At 45.9% G+C, this 20,242-nt stretch overlaps 1 long non-coding RNA gene and 1 pseudogene across 2 annotated transcripts; one reads left to right on the top strand and one right to left on the bottom strand.

Annotated features, from left to right (window-relative positions):
• Positions 1-4,054: 4,054 nt before the first annotated feature.
• LOC124305291 (dynein axonemal heavy chain 7-like) lies at positions 4,055-15,182 on the top strand (annotated as a pseudogene).
• Positions 15,183-18,029: 2,847 nt separating this feature from the next.
• Positions 18,030-19,749, bottom strand: LOC124305231 (uncharacterized). 2 transcript variants are annotated; one of them, XR_006908350.1, is made up of 3 exons: positions 19,291-19,749; positions 18,290-18,558; positions 18,030-18,187 (listed from the first exon to the last, which is right to left on the bottom strand). It is a non-coding gene; the product is annotated as an uncharacterized LOC124305231 (long non-coding RNA). The 2 variants fall into 2 exon arrangements; XR_006908349.1 differs by having other exon boundaries at positions 18,030-18,558.
• Between the last annotated feature and the right edge of the window lie 493 nt (positions 19,750-20,242).

Below are 20,242 nucleotides of genomic sequence, written 5' to 3'. Positions count from 1 at the left end.
ATAACAAGAAGGAATAAAATTTGAAAGTATATTATACAAGTAATACATATGTGTACGTATGTGCACATGCTAAATAACGGTATGCTATTTTATAAAAAAAAAAATAATGATAACAACTCGTAAAACAGGAAAAGAAAATGCTTAAAGAAAAGAGATGAAAAACGAAAAATACATGAACAGAGTTATGAAATGTGATATATAGAGAATAAGAAATGTGACATCGACAGTGCAACGCATGTATGATGACGTATGTATAACACATATGTGTAATATAATGTATTCTGAAAGGAATAAAAAAATTAATAATATACGTATGTTTCGTCGGAAAAAAAATTAAACGAAATACAAGTCTTCGTTCAACGTATGCGGCAAATCATGTTCTTTCTTCTCTTTGCTTGTTACCTCGGTAAAAGCGTAATCGGGAATTTGGTCGTACACAGAGTTCACGTATTTAGTGGCGTCACCTTATAGAAACTTTGTAAAGCGCGGTACTGACGGCTGGTAACGTAGAGACTCAGCATTCAAACCCTGATACGGTGTTCAGTGCGCTGGAGAAATTGTAGCGAATATCGGTTGTTCGCAAATGAACTCGTGGAGTACTTAACCTTTCGTTGAACAGAAAGCGCCACCGATTCGTTGTTGTAGGCCAACTCGCAAGCTGTCAAGCAATTGCGCGATTACTGTTTGCGTTTGAAAGGCCAAAAATGTAAAAACTTTTAATTTGTAGTAATCCAGGAAAATAAAACGTTGTGTTGACGTAGCGGTGAAACGGCGAAAAGACAGTAACAGCGTCTTTCGTCAATCACATTAATTGACCTTAAAAATAATTTGCACTTTATCCTGGACCCGTCATGCTTGGCGATGGTAGCGAGAATGCAAATTCTCAGTCTTGTACTGCACCAAATACTCATCTTAGGGTATGAATAATTTCCACATACAGTTGAAAATACAAGGAAACGGTTTTTCAAAACTGTTATTTGTTTCAGGAATGTGGAACTGGTTTACCTCCCTCTGCGAAATCGATTCATGGGGTGAAAAAAAGACGTAGACGTGTAATTATTACTAGAGATGACTTGTCAGCAGCTAAACAGAGGGTATCGAGGGAAGAATTCAGGAGGTATTTCGTCGGTACGGTTGTCAAGCCGGATTTGCCGAGAATTGACGTAGACTTGAAGGGGGACAGGGAAGTGAACAGATATTACTACTACATACGAAACGGCGTTGACGCTATACATGTCGCTCCTCTGGAGAGCAAAATACTAGACAACATATCGTTACTAGTGCCAAAGACACTTTGGGGATACGAGGTGCGGGATAAGTTGGTCAAGGAAATCAAGGACGATTTTCTTTTAGCTGTAAAGAGATCGATCGTCGAATTTGTCCTCAAGGATTTTCATGATCGAGAAGGATCCCAGGATGAAAAGGTTTGTTTCAAAACTATTTGTTGTTTACCGTTATTCCATTGGTAATTTGTATTTAAGGAACAAATCGAGTTGCCGGAAAATTATATTGAGCAGTACCACAAACACCAATTGGTCATCGAAAGAGACTTGTACCTGATACATACTTGCGTTCGCCAAATGCTCGAGGTCTGGATTCACTGTTACGTGTAAGTATCCTTCAGCCACTGCAACAACTTACCAAAATCTATCGATTTACCGACTTTCCCACTGGCAGGGACTTCCATTTGATCGACATCAGTGTGATCGAGGGACAGCAGAAGAGCTGGGACTTGATCGCCTTCCAAACGCTGCTGACGCAGCAGATAGAGAGGTCCAGAGATTACCTAAAGTACAGTTGGTTTAGCGATATACAGAATATATTTCTGATGGTACGTAGATTTCAGTATTGATGAATTAAGTCAAAATTTCGTCATGATGTATTCAAATTTGAATTTTACTTCCATATCACCCTGAAGAATGACAGAAAGCACATCGTGCCAAGTCCGCTCCAGAGGAAGAAATTTAAAAGGTTCTACGACTGCGTTTATAAATTCATGGAATCCCAACTGCTGGCTATCTGTAGACAGACAATGTCCCAGTACATGAATTACATTTTTGGAATTGGTGTAGGTGCCAGAAATCCGGATGTATCATCATCTAGAAAATGTCTTAATCAAGTTTGTCATGCGTGCATTGCAGTACCGAAATCCCGGTTTTGTTTTGCGAGTGACAATCAAGAACAGGGAATGTGTATTTGATCCACCTTGCAAGTATTTCGTCGAGGTTCTTTCGAGCTTGCTGGACGCAATGTTGCAAGCGGTATCAGGCTTTCCGCGACTGGAAACACAACTGTACTTGGACTGGAGCGGACCACCCGCCTTCTTGAAGGTTCAGGATTAAGTTTTTTCACGCGGTAAATTACAAAATTGAAAGATGTGTAAAAAGTGCACATTACCTTTGCAGCCGAAAGTATCACCCGTGCAAGTTGCCGTCTACAAGAAGCAAATTTCAGCCCTGATCGAGGAGCAGCGAGTAGAGCCTCAGACGAGATTGGCGGACTTTGAAAAGTGCGGCACTTGCTCCACATTGACGAAGTTTTTCAGTATGTAATGAGCCTCTGGGTTCTCAGGTACGAGCACCTCTTCAACGACAAGGAATCGGAGCAGGTCAACGCCTTTCTTAACGATGAAACTAAAACCTTCACTGACTACGCTGAGCTGATAGCAAAGTATCACAAGCTGGCGTTCAACATCACGGCTGCCAATGAGCCGACGATATTCATGGGGCTTTTTGAAGTCTCGAGAAAGGAATGCCTTAACGTCATAAACGGGAACGTGAATGCATTCAAGAACGCACTGATAAACCGGATGGTCAGAGACTACCAGGCTATTTGTACATCGTGAGTAGTAGCAAGGTGGTAAACTGAACTCTTGCCAATTTCATTTTGGGCTCTAGGGTGAACCAGGCGCAGCAGGCGATCGCGGATCGGGGCCTGAGTCAGCCGGCCAACACATCCGCTCTGATGGAATTGAAAGAATTTATGCTCAGGGCTGAAGAAGTCACGATAGTTCAGGTGGAGGCCAAGCTGCATGAAATAATGGAGTACATATTGTTTCTATCGGATTACTGGATCCTCACCAATGATGAAATACAAAATAACAACAAGACGTTTCATTGGTACCACACGATGCCGATCATATTCGAGGATCACAAGGCGATGGTAGAGTTGAAGATCGTAGAGTTCCAGGAAACTTTGAAAGGTGAGTGGGCACTGCTGCTCTGGGTTTCAATTTGCGGTTAAAATGCGTTCGTTTTACAGCTCGGTATCAGAAATTCACTGACGAACTGGCGCAGTATGCCAAACAGGCTGAAGAGCTGCAGTACTGGAATGATATAGAGGACATTCACCGTTATCAGAAGAAAGCGCAGAATCTAGAGAACAAGCTGATTGCGGCAATGGAGAAGATAGACCGGTTTAACGAGGAGGAGGTGTCATTCGGTTGGGAAACAACGCAATACCCAGAACGAAAGAAGATAGTGGACCGTATGATGCCGTTCAAGAAACTCTTTGACAGCGGATGCGAGTTTCTCACGAAGTACGAGCGATGGATGAACGCCATGATTGGCTCTTACCAGCCCGAGGAAATAGACAGCGATGTAGGCATAGCGTACAGGACGATATACAAGCTGGAGAAGAGTTTTCTCGAACCGGGACCGAAGAAATTAGCAATGGCAGTTCACGAAAAGATCGACGAATTCAGGCAGCATATGCCGGTCATTATGACCCTCGGCAATCCAGGGATTAAGGCTCGCCACTGGGAGCAGATTTCTGAGATCGTTGGATTTCCAATAAAAGTTGACTCCGAACTTACACTGGGAAAGGTTCTCGAGTTGGGGCTTGACGATTACATAGTTCGGTTTGAGAGCATTTCCGAAGCTGCGTCAAAAGAAAATACACTTGAAAAAAACTTGGAGAAAATGCAGAAAGACTGGGTAGACATGAGCTTCACGGTCAATCCGTACAAGGATTCTGGCACCTTTGTCATCGCTGGTGTCGACGAGATTCAGCTGATGCTTGACGACCACATTACGCGGACGATGACCATGAAGAACTCTGCGTACATAAAACCTTTCGAGTCGAAAATTCTGTGAGTTTGTGGGAGGGACGTTCACAAGTGAGCGAAACAACGTGTTTCCGATCCCGTTCAATGATTTCAGACGCTGGGAAGGCAAGCTACATCTCCTGCAGGACATACTTGACCAGTGGCTGAAAGTACAGGCAACGTGGATGTACTTGGAACCGATTTTCTCCTCCCCGGATATTCAGCAGCAGATGCCAGAGGAAGGGCGAAGGTTCAGCGCGGTGGACAAAACGTGGCGGGACATAATGAAGACCGTATACTCCGATTCGCGGGTTTTGTCTGTTCTAGAAATTGACAAGATGCTCGAGAGGCTTCGGAAGAGCTTTGGGCTTCTGGAACTGATCCAAAAAGGACTCAACGAGTACCTAGAAAAAAAGAGGCTCTACTTCCCCAGGTTCTTCTTCCTTTCAAACGATGAGCTCCTCGAAATACTGTCAGAAACGAAAGATCCGACTCGGTGAGGTTTCACAATTAACTGTAAATAAAGTAGTTAGCAAATATTTACTTTAACGTTATCCTTCGTCTTTCCAGCGTTCAACCTCATTTGAAAAAGTGCTTCGAGGGAATAGCGAAGCTCGCGTTCAACTCAGACCTCGAAGTCAGTAAGATGAAGTCGGCCGAAGGAGAGGAAGTCGACTTGATCGACATTATTTCGACCGCGGCTGCAAGGGGTCAGGTAGAAAAGTGGCTTTTGGAACTGGAAGGAGACATGCGTAGAAGCGTTAGGCAGATGGTGATTTTGGCGATCGATGCATACCCGATAAAAGAACGCTCAACGTGGGTCCTCGAGTGGCCTGGACAGACGGTTCTCTGCGTGGGTTCGATGTACTGGACAGTTCAAATTGAGGAAGCAATGCCACTCGGGGTGCCAGGACTGAAGAATTACCTGGACCTTTGTAACGCTCAGTTGAATGAGATAATATTACTGGTCAGAGGAAAGCTATCCACGCAAAATCGAATCACTCTTGGTCAGTGTGCAAGGTACTGGTTATTCCCTCGTTCTTCGCGTGCTCATCGCGGATTTTCTTTTGTCCCAGGTGCCTTAGTCACTCTCGACGTCCATGCCAGAGATGTACTAGTAGGACTCTGGCAGGACCAGGTCATCGTCAACAATGACTTCAAGTGGCTTTGCCAGTTGAGATACTATTGGCAGGTGATTTCTGACGGACATTAGTCGGTAGTTGAAACACTGATTAGATCAGGGACTAATTCGCCCTTAATATCCAGGCCGGGACCGAACTGGAAGAGGAAAATCTTTGCGTCTACATGATCAACTCTTCTCTTTATTACGGTTACGAATACCTTGGCAATTCACCGCGGCTCGTTATAACCCCGCTAACTGATCGATGCTACCGAACTCTCTTCGGGGCCCTGAGTCTTCACCTGGGTGGAGCTCCAGAAGGCCCAGCAGGCACAGGAAAAACTGAGACGACGAAGGACTTGGCGAAGGCAATTGCGAAGCAGTGCGTTGTCTTCAACTGCTCGGACGGTCTGGACTATATCGCTTTGGGCAAGTTTTTCAAGGGCCTGGCATCATGTGGAGCCTGGTCATGCTTTGACGAATTCAACCGAATCGATCTCGAAGTTCTCTCTGTGGTTGCGCAGCAGATACTTACTATTCAGAGGGGGATAAATTCTGGGGCGTCGAAGCTGCTCTTCGAAGGTACAGAAATATGGCTGGATCCCAGTTGCGCCGTTTTCATCACCATGAACCCTGGGTATGCCGGGAGGTCGGAGCTACCGGACAACTTGAAGGCGCTCTTCAGATCCGTCGCCATGATGGTGCCTGATTATGCCCTGATATCGGAGAACACACTCTACTCTTACGGCTTCTACAACGGGCGTCCGCTGGCAGTGAAAATAGTGACTGCGTACAAGCTGTGTTCGGAACAACTTAGCAGTCAGTGTCACTACGATTACGGGATGCGAGCAGTAAAATCCGTCTTGGTCGCAGCTGGGAACCTGAAGCTCAAGTACCCGGACGAATCTGAGGACATTTTGATGCTACGCAGTATAAAGGACGTCAACTTGCCAAAGTTTCTGAGTCACGACTTACCTCTCTTCCAAGGCATCGCCTCCGACCTTTTCCCTGGGGTTGAACTGCCTGAGCCCGATTACACCCACATAAACAGCTGCACGAAGGAAGCATGTCTCGCAGCGAATCTACAGTGTACAGATTTCTTTCTCGAGAAAGTACAGCAGATATTCGAGATGATGATAGTCAGACACGGTTTCATGATCGTCGGTCTTCCCTTTGGCGGTAAAACGTCGGCGTACAGGATGCTCGCCGAGTGTTTGACTCGCCTTGAGGAACAGAATCTGATGGAAGAGCACCGGGTCGAGATTACGGTGATCAATCCGAAGTCGATAACGATGGGCCAGTTGTACGGACAGTTCGATCCAGCGTCCCACGAATGGAGCGACGGAGTACTTGCCGTCAGCTACAGAGCCTTTGCCGTCTCGCAAAATGAAAATCGAAAGTGGTTAATTTTTGATGGACCCGTCGACGCGATCTGGATCGAAAACATGAACACAGTATTGGATGACAATAAGAAACTCTGCCTCATGTCCGGTGAAATAATCCAGCTCGCTCCGACCACCAATTTAATATTTGAGCCCATGGACTTGGAGGTTAGTAAATATCTTTCAAGTGCTCTTGAGATAATTTAAGACTTGTTTTTGCTTCTAGGTCGCTTCTCCAGCCACCGTGTCTCGCTGTGGTATGATTTACATGGAGCCCGTGACTCTGGGTTGGACGCCGCTTCTGAAATCATGGATGAACACGCTGCCCAACACCCTGAGCGAACACATTAAGATCCAGTTGAAAGAAATGTTCATGAGATTTTGTTCAATATTGTTACATCTGATTCGGCGTTGCGGAGTAAAAGTAAGTCACATTCTTTGGCAGAATTGATGTGAAAATGTTGTAATTGACTTTTTTTTTATACCCAGGAAATGATCCCGATGCCAGATTCAAACCTAGTTCGCTCAGTAATGCATCTGTGCGATTGTTTCATGGACGATTTTAAAAATCCTAGGTATATCGAGAGCATATCCGATCTGGACATGAGGGCGCAGATAGAGGCAGGCAATTTAATATATAAAATATTACGAAGAGTTCCTCCGATAACTTTCCACATTATCTTTTGATCAGGGATCGTTCTTCTTTTCCTGCGTTTGGGCGCTAGGTGGAACGCTGATGGCGACGTACCGAGAGTGGTTCAACGATCTTTTCCGCGGTTTGATGGACAGGGAATTCCCCGAGGAGCTGATCGCACGATTTGGCATTCCGGAAGACATAACTGGTCCAAAGAAGCCTTATGTTTGTCCAATACCATCAGGCGGGCTAGTTTTCGACTACAACTACGTCAAGGAGGGTAAAGGTCATTGGAAACTCTGGTCTGACAACTTGTCTGACGTTCCACCGATCCCGCGGGACATGCCGGTCAACCAGATAATCGTGCCGACCGTCGAGACGATCCGATACATGGAGCTCTTCAGGAAGCTGGTTTCGCATCAGAAGCCGGTCCTCCTGGTCGGGCCGACGGGGACTGGCAAGTCGGTCTACATAATGGAATTCCTCCTGAAGATAAACGACGCCAAGGTGTATAAGCCCCTTTTCATAAACTTCTCAGCTCAGACGACGGCCAATCAAACCCAGGACATAATAATGAGCAAGCTGGACAAGCGGAGAAAAGGCGTATATGGCGCACCGCCTGGAAAATTCTGGGTCATCTTTGTTGACGACGTATCAATGCCCCTGAAAGAGGAATATGGCGCTCAACCCCCGATCGAACTTCTCCGACAGTGGCTCGACCACCAGCAGTGGTTCGACCGGCGGGAAATCGTTCCCATAAAGCTGGTAGACGTTCAGATAATGTGCGCGATGGGGCCACCGACAGGTGGAAAAGACGTCACGCCCAGGTTCAAGCGGCACTTTTTCACGTTGAGCATATCTGAGTTTCAAGATGATGTCATGGTGATGATATTCACCAACATCATGCTCTGGCACATTGATGCCCAGGGCTTTGGTCCAGAATTCATATCATGTGCGGATCAGGTTGTCCTTGGCACGTTGGATATATACAAAGAGAGTCTCATCAACCTGTTGCCCACCCCGGCAAAGTCACACTATCTGTTCAACTTACGTGATTTTTCCCGAGTCATCCAGGGCGTTCTTTTGTCGACTCCGGAATCCATGCCAAATCCGGTGAGTTAATTTACGATCTGTCAGTCGCGTGTCAGACAGTTATTTAATTTTTTTTTTTATAAGCTCAAAATGAAACGGCAATGGGTACACGAAGTGCTCCGTGTCTACGGTGACCGGCTTGTAGATGAAGGAGACATTGGCTGGCTGGTTGGCCAGCTCCGAAAGACGATGGCCAAGCGAATGGATGAGGACATGGACAAGATGTTCCAAGACTTCACAGGAGATCCCGAAATTGAGGTGAAAATTACCTTCACGGTCCGGGATAGAAACGATAGTTAAATTGTTCGTATTTGTCTTCAGGTTGAGGATTACCATTTGCGAAATTTGGTGTACTGCGACTTTCATGATCCTCTGGCAGAGAAGAGGATGTACGTCGAAGTCGAGGCGCTTGATACACTTGCTGAAATTGTCGAGGAGTATCTAGCCGAGTACAACTCGATGACGAAGAAGCCCATGAACCTGGTTCTCTTCAGGTATGTCGTTAGGAATAATGGTGAGTCGACTGGTCTGTCAATCCGAACTTTCACAGGTTCGCTGTCGAGCATCTGTCCAAGATCTGTCGCATAATAAAACAGCCCCGAAGCCATGCGCTTCTTGTGGGTGTTGGAGGCTCAGGTCGACAATCGTTGACACGTTTGGCTGCCCACATATCTGAGTACGATATATTTCAAGTCGAGATATCGAAGCAGTACGGAGTGTACGAGTGGCACGAAGACGTCAAGATAGTCCTCCGCAAGAGTGCCGCGACAGAATTGCACGCAGCGTTTCTTTTTACCGATAGTCAAATAAAGGAGGAGTCGTTCCTTGAGGACATCAGCAACCTGCTGAATGCCGGCGAAGTTCCAAACTTATTCGCTGCGGACGAGAAGGCGGAGATTTGTGAGAAGATGCGTCAGATAGACAGGCAGCGAGACAAGACGCTCCAAACGGACGGCAGCCCGGTTGCTCTCTTCAATTTCTTCGTTCAAGTTGTCCGCGAACAGTTGCACATCATTGTCGCTATGTCACCCATCGGTGACGGCTTCCGAAACAGGATTCGCAAGTTCCCTGCTCTTGTGAATTGCTGCACAATCGACTGGCTCCAGCCATGGCCTGAAGATGCTCTTGTCGCTGTCGCGACCAAGTTTCTTGAGAAGATAAAACTGTCCTCTCAAGAGAGGCTTGCCTGCATCGAGATGTGCCAGGTCTTCCACACCTCGACTCAGCAGCTTTCTAAGGAATTCCTTTCTCAAGCTCGCAGGTGGAATTACGTCACACCCACATCTTACCTCGAACTGATTAACACTTTCAAAAATTTACTCGCGAAAAAGAGGCAGGAGGTCATTGACGGGAAGAAGAGGTACGAGGCGGGTCTCGGAAAATTGGACAACACTCACAAGCAGGTTGGCAAAATGCAAGAAACTTTAATGGCGCTTCAGCCGAAGCTTTTGGTTGCTGCAAAGGAAGTCGAAAAGATGCTTGAAAGCGTTCAGAAAGAGAGCGCTGAGGCATCCACAGTTGAGGCGATTGTCAAGAAAGATGAAGAGGCTGCGATGGTTAGAAAAAAGTTGAACTTCATCTCAAATTGATCGGAATTCATCATTCCTTAGTGCAACTAATGCTCGTTGTGAGTTTTAGGTTGTAGCTGGAGAGGCTGAAGCGATTCGCGCAGATTGCAACGCGGATTTAGAACTTGCGATGCCGATATTGAACGCAGCAAACGCAGCGTTGAATACACTGACTCCTCCAGATATTGTGATAGTTAAAACGATGAAAAATCCACCGGCAGGTGTCAAGCTCGTAATGGAGGCAGTATGCATATTGAAGGTAAGGAGATCACTTCATGAGGTACGGAAAAAACGGCATAATCGTTGGGTTGTCTTCTTTTTCAGGGTCTAAAGCCCGAAAAGGTGACGACAGACGGTATCCACCAGGTGGACGACTACTGGAAACCGTCACTGCGAATCTTGGGGGATATCAAATTCCTGGACACATTGCAGCAGTTTGACAAGGACAACATACCCGAAAAAATAATGACAAAGATCCGAACCTCAATCCTAACAAACCCGAACTTTGATCCCGACAAGATAAAGAACGCCTCGACGGCCTGCGAGGGTCTGTGCAAGTGGGTGTACGCCCTGTCGGAATACGACAAAGTGGCAAAGGTCATTGCGCCGAAAAAGAAGGCTCTGGCGAAGGCGGAAGCTTTGTTTGCTGAGGCGATGGCGGAGCTCGACGTCAAACGAGCGCAGCTTAAGCAGGTCCAGGACAGAGTTGCCGCCTTGGAACGCCTGCTTGCTGAGCGGAAGAAGAGCTACCAGAACATGATGGACGTGGTAGACGACTGTGAAATGAAGCTGATCAGAGCCAAGGAACTGATTGGTGGACTGGGCGGCGAGTACACGCGGTGGTCAGACACGGCGACAGCGCTTGGCCAGCGGTACTTTCGGCTTACCGGTGATGTTCTTATCGCCGCGGGCATCGTCGCCTACCTAGGTGTTTTCACGATGCAATACCGTTCCAAGCAAGTCGAGTTCTGGGTCAAGTTTTGCACGGGCCTGAACGTCGTCTGTTCCCAGGACTACCAGCTCACTCAGGTTCTTGGAGACCCCGTGCAAATCAGGTCCTGGGCTATTTTTGGCCTGCCAAGCGATCTCTTTTCCGTCGATAACGCTATCATCGTCACCAACTCCATGCGCTGGCCCCTCATGATAGACCCTCAAGGTCAGGCCAACAAGTGGGTCAAGAATACGGAGAAGGCCTGCAACATCAATGTCATTCGACTCACCCAAAATGATTACATGCGTATCCTCGAAAGCGCTATTCAGTTTGGCCAGCCTGTACTGCTGGAAAACGTCGGCGAGGAACTCGACGCTGCTCTCGAACCACTTCTTCTGAAGCAGACTTACAAGGCTGGCGGAACTCTTTGCATCAAACTTGGTGACTCGGTTGTCGAGTATAATGAAAAGTTCAGGTGAGATTTTTATGGGACTGAACTAATGGATTAGCTACTAATCGGTCTCGATTTTTTTTAGGCTTTACATCACGACTAAATTGAGAAATCCACACTATCTACCAGAGGTTGCCGTTAAGGTTACGCTCCTCAATTTCATGATAACGCCTATTGGCCTCGAGGATCAGTTACTAGGAATTGTTGTCGCAAAGGAACGGCCTGATTTGGAGGCTGAAAAGAATCAGCTGATCGTTCAGGGAGCCGCAAACAAAAAGTAATCGAACATAGATTAGGTGGTACGAAATACAAGGTGATAAAAATCTTTCGAAAGAGTGAATTACTCTTCGCAGAATGTTGAAGGACATCGAAGACAAGATTCTTCAAGTCCTGTCATCATCTGACGAAAATATTCTGGAGGACCAGACGGCGATCGGCGTTCTTAGCTCGTCGAAAATTCTTTCTGACGATATCCAAACCAAACAAGCAGCCACTGAAATCACTGAGAAGTCGATCGATTTTGCCAGACTTCAATACACCGGCATCGCTGTTTACTCCACCATCTTGTTCTTCACCATAGGTAATACGCCAATTAATTTGGCAGTAACCATTTGGATTTTTAAACTTTGCTTTTGTTTTTAGCGGTCCTGGCTAATATCGATCCAATGTATCAGTACTCGTTAGTATGGTTCGTCAACCTGTTCAAATCGACGATCGAAAACACGCCCCCAGTGGAAGACCTTGATCAGCGGTTGGCCGATCTGACTAAAAATTTTACATATTCGTTGTACGTGAACATATGCCGCTCGTTGTTCGAGAAGGACAAGCTGCTCTTCTCTCTTCTGCTAGTCATCAACCTTCTGAACAAGCAGGGTAAGATATCAAACGCTCATTGGATGTTCCTGCTAACAGGCGGCGTCGGCCTCGACAATCCTCATCCAAATCCTACAAACTGGCTGCCAATAAAGTCGTGGGACGAACTCTGTCGCTTGAATGACGTGGCTGGATTCAGCGTGAGTTATTTACCTTCGAAAACGGCTTTCGCTGATTACAGAATCACATGTTTAGGGCATCAGAGACTCATTTGCATCAAACCTCACAGCGTGGAAAAAGATATTCGATCACAAGGAGCCGCACACTGAGAACATGCCACCTCCATTCGACAAGCTTACGTCGTTCGAAAGGATGTTGGTGGTCAGATGCGTCCGAGCTGACAAAATGGTGCCGGCCGTTCATCAATTCGTTGAATGTGAGAAAAATTGAAGATAGCGATGACGAATGAGAGGACAAGTATCTTATCTTCATTCTTCGTTAATCAGCTGAAATGGGAAGGCAGTACGTGGAGCCTCCGCCGTTTGACCTCATATCTTCTTACGCCGATTCGCACTGCTGCGTTCCTCTGATATTTGTCCTGACTCCTGGTGCCGATCCGACAGCAGTTTTACTCAAGTTCGCTGACGACCAAGGATTCGGTGCCAACAGGCTCTTTTCTCTATCCCTTGGACAGGGGCAAGGACCGATTGCCGTCCGACTGATCGATGAGGGGATTAAAAACGGCACGTGGGTCGTACTCCAGAATTGTCACCTGGCCAAAAGTTGGATGAGCACCCTGGAAAAGGTCGATTTGTACTTAATGTTGAAATATTCGGGTGATGATACCTAAAATTTTTTCAACTTCTATTCAGGTTTGTGAAAACCTTCTTCCGGAAACTGTTCATCCCGATTTCCGACTCTGGCTAACGAGCTACCCGGCCGATCACTTTCCGGTTAGCGTTCTTCAAAACGGTGTCAAGATGACGAATGAACCACCGAAGGGCTTGAGAGCTAACATAATCCGATCTTACCTCCAAGTGAGTCGAGAATTTGCTGCAAGCTGTCGTCCATTGAACAATCACGATTTTCTTCAAGGATCCGATCTGCGACCCGGAATTTTTCGAGAAATCGAAGCAGAAGGTTATCTTCAAAAAGATGTTATTCGGACTCTGCTTCTTTCACGCGATCGTCCAGGAGCGTCGCAAGTTCGGACCGATCGGCTGGAATAATCCGTATGAGTTCAACGAAACCGATTTACGAATCAGCGTGCTCCAGCTGAAAATCTTCCTCGATCAATACGCCGATGTTCAATACGAGGCCCTGAAATATCTAACAGGTTTTCATTATTCGTCCGACTTCGCCAGAGTTATCGGACAGTGAATAATCAACATTGCTCTACAGGTGAGTGCAACTATGGCGGCCGCGTGACGGACGAGTGGGACCGGCGAACGTTGGTTACCATCTTGGCGAAATTCTACTGCCCGTCTCTTGTAGAGAATGAAAAGCACCTCTTCGATCCGAGCGGCATTTACTACGTTCCGGAGGTCAGTGACCACGCGGAGTTCCTCGAGTTCGTTAAGACTCTGCCACTGATAACGGGGCCGAGCGTTTTCGGCATGAACGAAAACGCGGACATCATAAAAGACCAGCAGGAAACGGACCTGATGCTATCCTCCGTGCTTCTCACCCAGGTGAATTCGCGAGCTCATGGAAGTGAAGACGAATTTGACTCCATCTTTGGTTTCTCTGCTGTTACTTCGTAGGACACCGCGACGAGCGAAGGAGACGGTGGAAGATCCCCAGACGAAGTGGTCTTCGAGGTGGCGGCTGATATTCTATCCAAGCTTCCGGCTGACTTCGACCTTGTCGACGCCCTCGAGAAATATCCAACCTCTTACGAACAAAGTATGAATACAGTGCTGGTTCAGGAGATGGGGAGATTCAACAAGTTGCTACAGACCATAAGGAGCAGCCTTCAAAACGTCCAGAAAGCCATAAAAGGTTGTCCAAATACGTGGTTTGTAATTCGTAAACAACGGAAATAAGAGTACCAAATTGAAACTCTGTTTTCCAAGGTCTGGTAATCATGAACGCTGAGCTTGAGGAGGTCATGATGTCAACAATAACTGGAAGGATACCTATGATGTGGAAATCCCGGTCTTACCCGTCCCTGAAGCCACTCGGTAGCTACATAAACGACTTTCTGCGGCGGCTCACGTTCTTGCAGGTGAATTTGAAGTTTGATCTTATTTCCGGAGTCCGAAGTTTTAACTTTCTCTTTCTCGAAATAAGGAATGGTACATGGATGGTCCCCCCACATCCTTCTGGATATCCGGCTTCTACTTTACTCAAGCCTTCCTAACTGGCGCCCGGCAAAATTTTGCCAGGAAATACTCGATTCCTATCGATCTATTGATCTACGATTTTATACCTCTGAAGGAAACCACGTTTCCCACACCTCCTGAGGACGGTGTCTACGTGTACGGTCTTTTCCTCGACGGGGCGAGATTCAACTTGTCGACAATGATGCTTGACGAGTCATTGCCCAAAGTTCTTTACGACGAAGTTCCAGTCGTGAGTTTATCGTTTACGTTTTTGCATCTGGAGATTGACCGACCAAATCGAAAATTCTTGCTAGATTAAAGAACGAATGATCAGATGGAATAAATTAACGAAAATTAAATACGCTCCTCTGCAGTTATGGCTTGTCCCGATAACCAAATCGAAGATTAAAGAAAGGTCGACTTACACGTGCCCTGTATATAAGACGAGCGAACGTCGTGGGATTCTCTCAACTACGGGTCATTCGACGAACTTTGTTATTGCTATGTGGCTGCCGACGAACCTTCCGCAAGAACATTGGATAATCCGAGGCGTGGCAATGCTTTGTCAGCTTTCGCAGTAATAATCGTCGCGATGATGTCTAAAAAAATTCATGGCGTTAACACAGCGCAATACTACCACGTACATAATTTAGAGCGATAAATTGTTTTCTTTACACGATTCGCATCAGTTGAATGGAAAGCTGAAACGCATTGGCGGAACTAGTTTACGATTGCATCATCAATTTACAAAAATTGTATGTGTGATTTAAAATTTTTTTACATTACTTGAAGTAACGTTAATTTACTGGTCGTTTCAACTTGACTCAAAAAATTTAAACGAGGTCGAATTTTCCTTAAAACATAACTTTACATAAACGTGAAATGAGTTCAAACGACTTAATAGGGATTTTGAATTAATTCATGCAACCGGTTTCAAGTAAATTCGAAAGGCTTCACGTGGCGTCAAGTGACTAAACACGATTAAAACCGACTTTGTGACTTTTAGTAGTATTAAGTGATCCCAAAGTACTTAAAATGGATGACCACGACTCAAAGCAACTTTACTTGGCTTGGAATTATGCGAAAGACCCATAACGACGGATCAAGAGTGACTGTACATCTGCAGATTCGTGAACATTGAAAAAATTCGTGCTTATCGTCGTGAGAAAAATCGGATACAATTCACAAAATGGGGTGACGATCAAGCAGCGTATTTGTAAAACGGCGGAAAGTCTAAATCTAATCCAAAGAGATAAGGACGAAGGGCGTTTACCCCTGAGGTCTCGGTACTGATGCTGGTTAAAGCAGCTAGTGCAGAGTCCACACTCCACATTCTGCGCCCTTGTTCTACACATATCGAGATCTCGCTCTGAACACACTCACACACTACTCGGAGACGAAGATAGGCGGTAGCGTTATTTGGCGTTCGGTTGCTCGCGCTCACTTCTGCAGCGTGTCAGGGGTGGGTGGGTGGTGCCTAGGGTGCATCGGGCTCTAGGCCGGAGAAACCGGGCAGAGGGCTACTGGCGGCACCCTGTCTACCCAGAGCGCGAATGCCGGAGGCTTGTCGCCTAGCAACCTCGTATTGATCTCCTTTCGTATGTCTCTCAACGGATTTCCCCGCGCCCCTATTTACCCTGAGTCCCTGGGTCCCTTCGTCCTGCGTGGGCTACTGGGTCCTGGTGGGAGTGGGTCCAGGGCTTTGCCGTACTTCTGTATCCCGTTTTCCCAGGATCTGCTCGTCGTTGAAAGAATTCAAGGAGTTTCAGTTTCTATAGTTCTGACGATTTTAAAGAAACTTCAGGCTAAGCGCCTCGTACTAGTATGGTTTCAACCGGTTCAACTAATTGGTCAATAAATGCGAATTAACCATACTCAGGTGTGTTGATAAAAATTATCAATCATAATCACAAGTAGTTTATTGATGAGTTATGCAAAATCTCTGTAATTTTTTTTTCCCCAATTTAAAAAAAACCTTTCCGACTCACTCATAAACAAAATTATTCATAAGACTTGTGACATTTTAACATCAGCCTAGTTTTATTATTGACATTAATGAATGAAAGTTGAATTAGAAATTTCGGCATCGCATTTACCAGTTGAACGGTGAAATCTCCTTGAAGATATGTTAATCGCTAGACTGCAAGGAAAATTGGTTTACTGCTGAATAACGGATTGATTGAATATTGTACGCGTGGAAAACAGCACAGGAAGAGAAGGAGGAATAGTGGAAAATAGACTCGGACCAAAATGAGCATTGCCTGGTTTATTTTGTAGCCGTTTTAATCAACCATTGTTGAATTCTGTCGATGACATTAGATGGAGCAAACAAGATTAGGAAGCGTGGACCATGTCTCGGTAATTGTTTTCCTCATGCGGATAGCCAAATCGATTCAATCCTATGCGTGAAAACATCTGTCCAAGGTGTTCTTGATATCTGATACATCAGGTCACTATATAGATGCAGACTCTGCCAGGCATTCCAAGTTCGCTTGAAGGTCAAGAGTGCGTATTTTCAGCTCATGGAGACTCATGGACGTACTGCAGAGACGGTAGAAAGTTTGTCTTGAGCTCCGATCCAAAATCTCTATGCAGCTAGATACAAAAATGGGTCTATCACATTGTGAACATCGTGTTTAAATCATTCTTCCAGTTTAACTGATATTCTGGATCAGGTGGGAAAAATAGTATTTGAACTGTGCAGTATAAGTACAATTAACGCTAGGTTCAAAACCTGCTTCAAAAGTAAATGAAAATAGCGTCATCAAAGAAAAATAAGCTGGAATAATCGCTACGAATCGAAGGTTGAATAATGGAGCGCCATGGCGTCAGGGGTCTCAGATGAAGAGGATGGGAAGGGAAGCGCGGTGAGACGCCGTGGTGGAGGGGATGGTCCTGGTCCTCCCAACCGAAGGGTGTGGAGGTGGTTGCCACGCAACGAGCGGACCGGTAACACCCCCGACGTCTTCCTCGTCTGAAGCTTCATCATCCCGAAGCCGCCACTTCCAGCTCGGTCGATACCACCAAGATTCTCTTTCGCATACGCCCGGGAATTCCCTCAATTTTCATCGGGATGGATAAACCCGGTTTAGGTCGGGTCACGACGCAGAAGAAGGCAAGGGTGAATGAAGGGCGGGGAAAGAAGACCTTCGCTCTTTCACCGGACAACCAGCCGCACAAACCAGTCGGCTGGACTTTCGACTTTAGAACCCTCTCGGTCATCTCTGTACACCGTTCATTATCCAAGGGATACTTGAACCGTGCTCTTCCCAATCTATACTTGCTCTACTGAATACGGTTAGCGGTAAAACGGACCACCAAATTTTCCGACCTAAGACCGTGAACTATCTTTTGACAGTGCTCGCATTACTGCTAAATATTGCTGCGTTTTCGAGGTCAATTTTAACGTGGATACAAAATTAAGGAGATCCTTTTCAGCGAAGAAGATGATCAGTATCGAAACACGACGCCACAATTCCAGAGGACAATAACCGATTACCACTCATTGTAACTGCGTCATAGCAATATTCTACTGATAGAGATTTCGTCAGCTTTCATCTCGTTGGGAGATTGAGAGTAAGAGGTCATTGTCAAATCGACCGTATCAATTAGCTACGGGAATTAAAGCGAGGATAACGAAAAGGTAAAGGACAGAATATACCAGACAGATTTATAGTTCACCGAAGATAGTTTATTACAGAGAGTCATTATATACAAAGTACGTTCGGGCTAGTTGGTTAAGGTTCGGATTCAGGTTCAACTATTTCATCAAACGGAGCCAATTACTGATCTATGTAATCTATTGCGTATAATCCATTCAACTATCTCTACGTAAAATAGAATCAAATAAAAATGATTAATTTTACAGTGATAACTCAGCTATTGTGTAATGATAATAATATCGTTTTAGGTTTTTTCATATCACATACGGGGGTTCAACGCTCGTTCGATGTTTTGCCGGCACAACGACGCAGTGCTGAATTATGTCCGCTCTTGGCATTCACCGCGTGCCTTATGAATTTTGAAATTTTGGCACATGGAAGCCCGCAGTGAACGCAAGGAGCACAGACTCACTCGGTGGCCCACTCGTCCAATTCTTCCTCTGAAGTCTTCTTCCTCTTCGTAAAACTTCAAGACCATTATCTTACTTATTTTCTCCTTCCCAATACAATTCTATTCATCTTCGACTCTCAGATTCCTGGAACAGAAGCAGGCAATACTTGAACTAAAATAATGTGAATTACTGCACAACTGATCGCGGCTATTTCTCACGTATTCAGATACAAATACAGACATGAAGTGAGAGAGAGAGAGAGGGAGAGAGAGCGAAAGAGAGAGAGAGAGAATGTGAAAGAGAGTTGAAGAGAAAACAAAAGACCAAAAACGTGGAGCACTATGGGCATTCCGGATCCCATGAGCTACTGCCTCTTGTATCCAAGGGGATGGAGAGGGTTCCCCGTGCTTTTCATCGCCCCTTTTTCCCGACTCCGTTTACCATATCGACGGCTAAGGGATGCGCTTACGAGCCATGCATGTATCAAAACTGCTTGGAGGGGAGCAGCTGACTGACTAACTGCTGCTGCTGCTGATGGGAGAGTCCCTGGGGTTCGGTTAGTTCCATTGTCTGCAGTTATTCGCATAATCAAGATCCGGGAGCCCTGGCGAGGGACACAGAAAGAGAAAGAGAGAGAGAGAGAGAGAGAGAGAGAGAGAAAGAGGAGTAGCGGGGGGAACGTTGACAGCCATATATTGCAGGGTGCTATCGCCGGCGATACCGAAGGCATTTGAAAAAAAATTTGATGGTTTTTTGATCCGCAACCGTTGGACATGCCAGATGGAAAATTTGAATGACGGACTTCGACCAGAACCAGGTCAGTCTTTTACGTTTGGAATTCCATATTGGGAGGTTTTGGACAGGGTGAATGGTCACCTTCAGCTTGCAGAGCACTAGTTTTACGGTGACGATCGGTCTTCATCTCCATAAGGCATATCTTCCTAGTCACGGCTGAACTGGAAAACGGAAATTCGAAGGAGTATAAAATAGGGCGAATGTGACATTGGAAGATCACTGATACCACGAGACCTTCGATCTCGATGTGCCACAATTCCTCCTCTTGCAGAGATTTCTAGATGAGGGATCATGGTAGGCTTCTGACGGAGGAAAAGGGTGCGACACATAAGTGCTGAGCGAAGTGAATGGGCTAGTTTTTGCCCTGCGTGGCCCTGTGACGTCACCGAGCGACCACGTGGAGTTGGAGCCACGTCACGTATACCTAAATCTCTCGCTCTCTCTCTATCTATCTATCTTTCTCTATCACTCCCTCCCATTACTGTTGTGTGTTTGTCAAACGGTATGGAGAACAACGGGGCACACCCTCGCATCGATCCCCTCTCTCTCTCTCTCTCTCTCTCTCTCTCTCTCTCTCTCTCTCTCTCTCTCTCTCTCAGTAGGTATATGGGAACCGTCCGTCGCGCCCTTCATTCATGCGAAATTCTCACTGACATTGCTTATGTCACCCCGAGTGACCATCGAATACTGATCCACACGGTTGTTTTCAATTCCAATCATCATCATCATCATCAATCTGAAAATAAGAAAAATGAAACGATCATAAACAACTCGATCATGGGTTAAATTACTATTCTTTTGTTCTACGAGAAGCTCAACTAGCTCAACTCTGTTCGGCACCGGTTAGGAATGTTATGTTTCAGTGTACACGGAAGGCACAAGCTCACACACACACAGAGAGAGAGAGAGAGATGGAAAACGAAGCAAGAGTGAAGCGTGGCGTTTGTGAAAAGACAGATTGCGTCAGCTGATTACATATTGACAAACTGATAAGGGACTTGTCCATGGTGTGATCGAGGCTTTGATGGGGCGT

This window comes from Neodiprion virginianus, chromosome 5 (assembly GCF_021901495.1).
Source record: "Neodiprion virginianus isolate iyNeoVirg1 chromosome 5, iyNeoVirg1.1, whole genome shotgun sequence".
NCBI classification, from domain to species: Eukaryota; Metazoa; Arthropoda; class Insecta; order Hymenoptera; family Diprionidae; genus Neodiprion; species Neodiprion virginianus.
This window is presented reverse-complemented; position numbering and strand designations above follow the sequence as displayed.